This window comes from Fukomys damarensis, unplaced genomic scaffold (assembly GCF_012274545.1).
Source record: "Fukomys damarensis isolate Sample0158 unplaced genomic scaffold, DMR_v1.0_HiC HiC_scaffold_73677, whole genome shotgun sequence".
NCBI classification, from domain to species: domain Eukaryota; kingdom Metazoa; phylum Chordata; class Mammalia; order Rodentia; family Bathyergidae; genus Fukomys; species Fukomys damarensis.
In genome coordinates this window covers 59,387-69,388 of record NW_022974589.1, presented here as the reverse complement: position 1 = coordinate 69,388, position 10,002 = coordinate 59,387, and the positions used below count along the sequence as shown (strand labels likewise).

General features: G+C 43.2%; 1 pseudogene; it reads right to left on the bottom strand.

Moving 5' to 3' along the window:
• Positions 1–7,283: 7,283 nt before the first annotated feature.
• Positions 7,284–8,043, bottom strand: LOC104874098 (annotated as a pseudogene).
• Between the last annotated feature and the right edge of the window lie 1,959 nt (positions 8,044–10,002).

Genomic DNA, 10,002 nt, shown 5'->3' with positions numbered 1-10,002 from the left:
TCACTTGGTTGCAACACCGAGTTGCAAACCTCAGCTGCACCTGCTCAGCTGTGGCTCTTGGCCGTAACACAAAGCTGGGCCAGTGAGCTCTGACACTCAGCTGTGACACTTGGCTATAGCATTGAGGTGCTCTTGCTGTACCACAACACTGGCTGATTTTGTCCTCCAGCCTTGCTGAGAAAAATACCACCTTCGATACGTTTAAGGCTTCCCTGGTCAAAAATGGTGCAGAATTCATAGACTTTCCATCGGATCAGAAACCTGCTGGCCCTCATCCAGACCATGCGGCCGCCAGCCAAAGCCATCCACCAGCAAAGAGCCTGACGTTAAGCGGCATCCCAAGAAGAAGCTGCAGGAGCCATACCCGGGCTTCTGCCAGCCCAGCAACCCCACCATCTGGACCATGCTGGATGAAGATGACATGAAGGTCCCTTTGGGCATCCTGAAATACCAGAGGGCTGTGATGCCCAGCCCCACAGCAGACCAGGAGGAGCAGAGAGATGCCGAGTACTGGAACAGGGAGAAAAAGAAAAGGCAGAGCCGGAGCTGAGACCAGGACCGGAACAGGGATTAGGACCCAGAGAGAGAGAGTGTGACGGAGACAGCTTCCACAGGTGCAGACACCAGTCCTGTCCTTGGCGGTCTCATTCCTGGACCCAGGAGAGGAATAAAAAGCAGGTCCTGACAGCGGTCCAGGAACAAAAACCCGAGCACCCCCACACAGGTATGTATGCACACAGGCAGGCACGCACACCTCGCAGAGCTGCGAGGATCACAGGGACACGTGTGGGGAGAGGAGCCTGGCCGGGTGGTCAAGCTTTTGTCACCTAGTCACCCAAATTTAGCCAAGGGCTATGTAATGAGTTTAGGACAAAGCTGAAATATATCCTAGCATTTTCAAAGAAAAAAAAAACTAGACTTGAAAGTTCTAACTTCCAGCCAGCGCTTACCCCCACCACCACCCTTTTCCGTAAGTAGTTAAGTTGCTATTTATCTCCTAAAGCCATAACTGAGTCCCTTTTGTTCCAAGACCCCAGGCCTGAGGACTCCTCAGACCTCCCAACACAGTGTTTCTAGAGGAAAAAAATCAAGCTTAGGAAGGGCTGGCTGCTACAGCCTGTATTTCAGGCTTGTGACCATGGGGCTGGGTATTTATCATGTGGTTGGGAAGGTGAAGGATGGAGGAACTGGTAGCAGAGATGACCATAGCTCACCACTCAGGCTGTTAGAAGGAATGATGCCCTACAGCAAACAATTCCATCCATTGGTATTCCTCAGAAGTCAGCCACCAGACAGGGCTGTTTGTGAAAAATTTGCAATCTCTTTATGGATCAGGTGACCAGAATGAAGGCCCAAGGTTCATAAGTGACCTTTGATAGCACTGAACTTAGATGTCCAGGAAGCTTTAAGACCCAGAGATTAGTTCTACTTCACTAAACGTTGCTTCAAGCAGAGACAAGATGAGGCATAGATATGGTACCGCCCCACCAGCAACCACAGAATTTGGAGAAGTGAGTGCTGCCAACCACAGCTGTAAGCCTAAGGTATTTCCCTCATTTAGGATGGATTCTCAGAACTGACGGGTAAAAAGCATTCTTAAATTTAGACATTTTCAAACCAAGCTCCCTTTACTTTGGGTGTTCTGAGCACCTTTCGAGCAGCAGGGCACTAGGAGGGCTCTATTTATCAACTACACCAGAGCATGTTCTTTGATATACATCACGGTTTCACAGAAGTTCAGAGCTTCATTTCCAACATGTAGTACTAGCTCCTTCCACATAGGCTGATGAGGGAAGGGGTCTTGATTAGTTACTAGTAACTGATCAAGTACAAAAAAAGCTAGTAATGGACTGAACAAATCCCTCCCCCCAAAAAAACTAGTAACAGCCTTTCGGAAGAATTTAGTTCACCCGGCTTTAATTTTTTTTGGTACTGGGGATAGAACTTGGGTCCTTGAACTTGCAAGGCAGGCAGCAGAACCACTGACTGGCTCCAATTTTTTTACCTCATTATTCTACTGTGGGAAACATGGTTTGTGGGAGCCAGTCATGGCCCACTGGCATTCGACATTTGAAAGATAACTTTCTTTATAATCAAGGCATTGCCTAATTAGATTTGTTAACATTTGTTCCTTTTTAAGGACTGCACGTGTTAAACTTGTTTTTGACCCTGCATGGGAGAAACTCAGATAGTTAAAGATCTGACTTTATCTGTAGGAGTCAGGTGCTTCCTGTTGATGTGCCTTTAAAAGGCTGATGCTTGCCTGCAATAAACGTCGCCTTGATCAGACACTTGTCTTGGCATCCTTTCTCTCTGCCCCATCTCCACCCCGCTGCTCTTTCAGGTTTGATACACTGCTGGACAGTGCTCTGCGTCTCCGGCTTGGGACATTCTACCTTTAACCATTTAATTTCCCTCTTTATGCTTCTCAGTATTCATCCGAGTGGCTCACACCATTTAAGAAACGAAGATAAACGAAGCAGTTTTAGATACATTTGGTGCCACCAAACTCACGCAACTACAGACAACTCCCCAGGAAAACAACCCCTGACCTGTAACACTGAGTAGCTCTACACTAGACACAAACACCCAGAAAGTGAGTTGAACCCAAAGCGGCCTTGACTTAATTTTGGTTAGTGCCACCTTGAATAATCAGGGTTTGAGCTACTATGAACTCAGTGTCAGAGAAGTTTTAAAAGACAGAAGCAGAGTTTCAGGCTAGACTGATCCCAGTGTTAAGGAAGCAGGCAAGGTGTACCCGGGGCTAATGCTCTGAGCTCACAGAAGACAGACACCGCAGCCAGCACAGCCGGGTGTCTGCTGACAGGAACTACATTTGCCTCTCTTGTTCTAAAGCACAGCTGATTTGAGAGGCTGGTTTTCCACACCCTTCTTCATCTCTCAGGTATGATTTTTCACTGTAAACCCATCTCCTCCTGAGCCTTATCGGAGTAAGATGTCTAGAGCCAGGTAGCCTGTGCAGTGACATCAGTGACTCAAAGACCGTACCTTAGGACCCAACTGCACCCAAGGTAGTTTGCTCATTTCACCCGAATTTGGTCAGAAAGGTGAACCCTACATGCACTGTGTGATGGAGATAGCAACATTCTCTTTAGTGATCTGTGAGTACTTGCAGATGTCAGGTTGGCTTTCCCGTGTTGATTTTTTTTAAGAGATTGATATAGTTTATCAGAACAAGGTTGGTGAGAAAGCAATCATAATACTTTAGAATTCTTGATGGACCTGCCTCTAACTTGCTTCATTCCCTTCCCTGTGACAGGGCTGGCCCTCCCAACAAGCCCAGTAGTTCTTCTCCTGCTCCAGTTAAAACCACCATTATTATCCCAACCACAAAAAGTTTGCCCATTCACGTGGCAGGAGAGTACTTGCAAGTGTCTCTGGCAATGGCTGCAGAGGATGAGGAGGCAATGAATCTTCAATTCCACCTCACTCGGGTGTTCAAGTCCTACAGCAGCTTTCTAACATTAAAACCTTCATCCCACCACGAGAAGACCTAAGAAGTCACAAGATACTTGACAATTCACTTCAGTTCCCTTCCCTCAACAAAGTCTAAAGCAAAAGAAACCAAGTTTTCCTATGGGTTTATTTAAGCAAATGGTCTTTAGTCTCAACAGGGGAGAGAAGCAGCTGGCCTGTGTTTCTCTGCAACAAGAGATTTTAGGATTCTGAAGGAAAGCTGGAAGTCAATAAATTGCTCCAACAGATTGCTGAGCTTGCTTTCAACATCAAACTTTCAAATCTATGCATTTCTCCTGAAAAATTTCAGAGCAAGATTTTTTTACCCAACAAATCTGGGTGACTGCCCAGAAAGCGATTTCACTTTAGAACTCCCAATTCAAGCAGGGCATGGTAGAACACCCCCATAACCCTAGCTACCTGGTAGGATTGGGTGGGAGGATGAGGAGGGAAGAGGCAAGGTAAGAATCTCAAATTCAAGTCCAGCCTGAGAAGCTCAGGCAAACCCTACCTCAAGATAAGTAAAATGGGCCAAAGTTATAGGTCAATTGTAGGGTGCTTGCCTACTACACACCAGGCCCCAGCTTCAATTCCCATTACAGGGGCGAGGAAGGGAGATAAATAATTCAACGTCCAATCTTGAACTTCAAGTCCCTAAGGCTCTTCAGAAACCCCGCTTTCTTTTGTCTGTATTTTGTAGTTTGAGGAAGCGACACTTCAGAAGTTGCCATGACACCCCCCCCAGAAATTATGCCTACCTAGGGATTAGTTTCCTTTATTTTGGATTCCTTAAATTCAAGGTTCTCTTGCGTTTACAATTTTTTTTTCTTTCATTTCTGAACCTAGCAAAAATTTCCTTTGAGAGCTACCAAAAATTTGGTTCTTTCCACCCACTTTCTGACCACGTAAAACCTTTATGTAGCTTCAGACTACATTTGCCCAACCAACCCCACACCCACCACCCAAACAGTAAACAACCCTGCCCTCCTCTCAGACCTTCTTTTATATTCAAAGCCCCACCTTCTTTGGGTGTGGACAAAGGAGAAGGCCTAGGAGCTGCTTCAGGCTTACAGCTAGGGCCTGGCTTCCCCATCCACCTGGCCACTCAAGGCCCGGGGCTTCCTCGTGAGGATCGTGAATTTAATGAGGTGACGCCCCTCCTCCCCACCTTATTCTACTTTGTAAAGGCTGCTGAGTCATTAAAGATATACTTTAAGGAAACCATTTTGTTATCCTCAAAAAGGGGCTGAATGAAGCTCACCTGTGGCATTTAGTCCTACTATGGTAGATGCTTGGTGCTTCCTAAAGAATTTGAGGAGAAACATATGTAACTGTTCTGTCAGACCCTGGGGTTACATGCCCTGGGCCTCACACTAGGCAGATGAACAGCATCGCACCTGTGTGTGTCCTTCATTGCTCTTCCATGTTCTGCAGGAGAGGGAGGCATGCCCCCTGAGGCTGGAATCTTGTTTCTTACACTGCCTGCTGTGGAGCTTGAGACTGTTGGGCCCTCCCAGGGTTCTGGAAAGTTATGCTATTTATATGTTTGGAGATGAAAACATTTCTTTTATGTTAAGACCACAACAATCCAAACCAGTATAAATGAATGCTTTAATAAATAGAGAGATGAGACACATCTTCCTTACAGAAGAATTTCAAACAGTATACATGTACACTTCCCTCTTGGGGTAGAGTTTAATTCCCCTCCCCTTGAGGTTAAGCACATCTTGGTGACTGACAAAAAACAGTCCAGATAGAGGAAAGTAATAACTTGATGGTGAAGAATCCCAGTAAACACGACCTTAACCAAGTGCTCCGGGTCACCATCGTCAGAGAAAAGTGATTTTGGCATTGGGGACTCCCTGGTATGACATGGCAGCAGGGGCCCTTAACCAATCATGATTGGCTATGTTAGACAAAGCCAAACAGAGGGACATGCTGTAAGTTCCTAACCAGCATTCTCCAAAATAGGCAATCAAAGTCGGGAAAATAGGGAAAGGCTGAGAAAACACCATTTGCCAGGAGAATCAGACGCAATAACTAAATGCAGTATAGTGCTCTGGATAGGATCCCGGATGGGAAATAAGAGCGAGAATACTGAGGAGATCTAAATAAAGTTTGGCGGTTTGTTCTTAGTAATGTACAAATATCAGTCTCTTAGTTTTGTTTTGTTTTTCATGTTATAACATGTAAAATTTAATTAGAAAATTCATAGTTCACAAAAGTACTTTTTTTTTTTTGGTACCTGTGATCGAACTTGGGTCCTTGCCCTTGCCAGGTAGGCAGCAGAACCACTGAGCTAAATCCCCAGACCAAAAGTACATATATTCTGTTCACAGCTTGAGCACATTATCATAAATTTACTTAAGGTACAGTACAAAATTCACAGTTTGGCTTGACATTTAGTATTATAAAATTTTACGCTGGATTCACTGACACTTTTGTTATTAAGGGGTACTTAAAATAATTTATTCAGACTGCCAATCAAATGCATACTGCAGTGCTTGTGCACATGGCACAGTGAAATCAGGCATGGGATGAAAGTAGCAGCCTCCTCCTAACTCATCCTAAGTGAATGCATTGGAAAATAATAAATAGCCTCATAAAATTAATAAATTCTACCTGTCATAGGTGAATACTTCACATTTTGCATAAAGTGTAGGCAGTGTTCCTAAATGTTCCATGAAGAAAAGCCCAATTTTGGCATAAAAAGTGCACAAGTTTGTCCTATGTGTAAAAATCTCTTCATTTGGGTGCCTTTTTAATCTCAAATGATTCATATCACTTGGATGCATTAAAAGAGTATAAAAGGATACCAACAAAACACACACTGAAAGCAAAAGGAATGATTTCCAATGTGACTAAGAATGAAGACAAGAACAGGTTAAAGGAGAGAGGCTCCTATGTTACCAGTAAGAGGAGCTGCCTTCTAAAGCATTGATCAAGCCAAAGTGAGCCAGTGTCATGGCTCCAAGCCCAGGAAGGGGCAGCTGGTTTGATTTCTTAGAAATTGGGGGTGGGGGCATTCATTTGTGAAGACAACTTGTTACAAGGAACATTTTTTTAAAAAGAAAGAAAACACGATATGGGGAACGTAAAAGCTCTGGTCCTCAGTGTACCAAAAGAGAGAATCAGACTTTTTCACACCAGAATTTGAAAAACATAAGGAAAGGGAAAATTAACTGAGCTCTGCCTAGCAGGTTAAATATGCAACCACTTCAAGCAGAAAGGATCCAGTCCTCTCACACAGTCTGGGGAATGTTCTCCAACATCCAGTTTTTCATAGAAGAAAAACAGCAAAAGCGCATAATTTATTTCATTAGCAAAGGCCCTTTTGTTTTAGACATAAATTCACCAAAGTTTAGAGTAACAATTATCCACCAATTATTGTAGTAACACTTTAAGCTTGCAATATTATTTTTTCATTCCTACTCCGCATCACTGGTTCAGAGGTATATACGCTTTAATTATTAGCCACATTTATGTGCCCCACAGTATCCTCATGATTCAGAAAACACCCAAGGTTTCATAATGTTACGATTGTCCCATCTTCTAAGTTTTTGATCTGCACCACATGCTTCAAATTCTGTGTTTGGGCCACTTGCTAGGAGTGCTAAGCTCACTTCATTAGAAGGAATAAAACCATCCTGTTCAATCTCAAAACTGAGAATATCTGTGTTAAGGACCCCAGGCTCTCAGTATCAGGAACAGCTTTTCAGAATCTGGTAGCACTCAGTTGTCTTCAATAATAATGTCATCTTCTAAACTGTCTTCATCCTCTGGCTCAAAGCTGGGTTGACCTGCTGTCAGTAGCCAAGAAGGCTGTTACCAGGAGACTGGCTGGAGCTGCTGGATGCCCGCTTGTTCCTGGACAACATAAGTCCTCTGGTTTGCTGGTCTCACTGTGATGATGAGGTTGCCCCTGTTCGCAATCATCATATCTGTTACTTGGTCAAGACTCTTCCCTGAAACCTAAATGCCATTAACTCCTAAGACTTCATCATTGACAGCTAATGGTCCTGTGCTCTGCGCCACACCTCCTGGGATGAGCCGGATATGAAAATCCCCGGGGCCTCCTCTAAGCCTGGGGGAGTTAACCATCCTAGATATAGAACCCTAGGGGTTTCTCAGTGCCATACTTGTAAGTACAGACTCTATGGTGCGTTTGAGAGAGAATATCCACATCTATGATGGAAGATATGGGTCTGAAGTCTTGTGGCATATTAATGACTACGTGTGACTTTTTCTATGGTTGTCAGGGCATAATACATTGGTTAAAATATTATTCTTTATTAGTGTGTCTGTACCAAAGGCACTGCAGACTGCTTCTTCCTTCTGTATAAAAATCCTAAGCAGTGGATTGGCTGTTGAAACCTCCTTGTGGTAGCTATCGTAGTTATTTATAGGCAGTAAGTCTCCGTGGATGTCTGCGAAGCTCACCAGCCCGTCAACGTTGGCTATTATGAACATGCTGCAGTAAACCGTAGAACCCCTCAAATTTTCCAAGTTTTGATCTTTCCGTGAAAAAAGCCAAACCTCGGCTCCAAACTTGCTCTTCGCATCCATGGTGCCCAGGCAGAAGCTGCGGGGGCCTAGTCACCCGCACCTACAGAGGCGGCATCCACATTGAGTTTCGCTGGGCGACTGCTTGCACCATGGGACCGAGAGTCTGACTCTCAATCTCTTAGTTTTGATGAATGGCTGTGGTTATATGAGATGTTGTTAGAGAAAAATGGGTGAAGGGAATATGGAACTCTTATCCCTGCAACTTTTATGTAGTCTAAAATTATTCCCAGATGAAATTTATTTTTTAAAAATACATTTAAAATTTTAAGATAAAACATGAACCATCAAGGAAATTTTATGCTTCTAGCAGGCTGCTTTGAACTCTTTCCTCCAGTCTCTTTCTAGATGTGCTTTTCCATTAATAGAGTTAATGTAAAACAAAAGCCTGAAAAGTTGCATGTTTACCTAGGGGAATCCCATGGCTACTTAGAGGACAGTTATGAAGGGGCAAAGTAAAGTCTGACAGGCCAGCTGGAATCAAGCTGGGATACAACCAAGTAAAGGGAATATGTCAGTAGATAATTAGATAGATACACATTGACCTAGCTTAGTCCTGTGACTGCCACCAATGCTTTCTGGGAATTTTGTGATTCTGGCCACTTTCGTCTTCAGTTCTCACAAAAAAAGTATCCGAAGTCAGGAGAAGGGGTACCTCTTTTAGGAAAATCAGGAAATATCCACAAAATTGGCAAATGTGCCTGAAAAGATTGTTTTTCTAAAAAAATCTTAATAGCCAAAATGAACACCCACTGTGGGAGACGGTTTGATAAGTACAGTGGTGGTTAAGAAACTTGAGTCACTTGTAGAAAAATGGATACACCTTGAGACCATAAGGTTAAGTGAAATCAATCAGATACACAAGCTTAAATATCACATGCTTTCTCTTATGTAGGAAACCTAAAATATAAAGAACAAAATAAAAGGTAATAAGTAGGGAAATAGATCTTTCTCAAAGGGGAAAGGATCAGGAGATGGAAATAGAGGTGGAGGAAGAGGAAGGGAAGAGAAGGAAAGGGAATGAAAAGAGAAATTAAGATGTGTTAGGTATGTGTGCCAACTCCACACAAGAAATGTAAACATTATTTAGTGCAAATATATACTAATAAACATATAAAATATTTAAATGATGTGAATTTTAAAAATAAAAAGAACATGATCTTTAGACCACACAAGAAATGTGAACTCTAGTGCAAATATGTACTAATAAATATAAATTTTAAATAATGTGATTTTGGGGGGCGGGTACTGGGGATTGAACTCAGGACCTTGTGCTTGTGAGGCAAGTGGTGGAACCCCTGAGTCAAATCCCCAGCCCTATTTGTTTTCATTGAGTTTATTGATACTTTTTAGGCATACAATACCTTTACATTCATCATCGGGATCTTGTACCTTTACATGACAGGTCTTGCTTTTTATTTGTTTCCCCTTACCCCTGCCCTCCCTTCACCCCCTGCACCCTCGCCTATTTCCAAAGACTTCGTTTCCATTTTTCATTTTCTCATAGTTTTTCTTTTCCATTCTTTCCTTTCCTTTCCCCTACCCTTCCCGCTTCCCATACCCCTTTCTCCCCTTTCTTCCAATTCATAATAATGGGAATTTCAAAAGTAAAAAGAACATGATCTTTAGAGATAGACAAACCTGGGTTTAATTCCCAACTCTACCTACTGGCTCTGTGACCTCACACTAGTTAACTACTCTAAGCTTCATTTTCCTCATTGTGAAATGGGGTTAAAGATAGGCCTTACTCATATGACATGACTCATGTGACAGGTGTTCTACCTTGTGTCTGAGAAACATCTAGAATAGCTCACAAACACAGACATCCTTATTAGCCAGGTCTGTATCACATCCAATGTATACTGACTCACTTAATGCAAACAACAATCCTACTGTTGGTCATCCTGTTCCACACAAGCAGTCTGAGGCAAAGGAGGATGAATAACTGGCCCAAGGTAACAC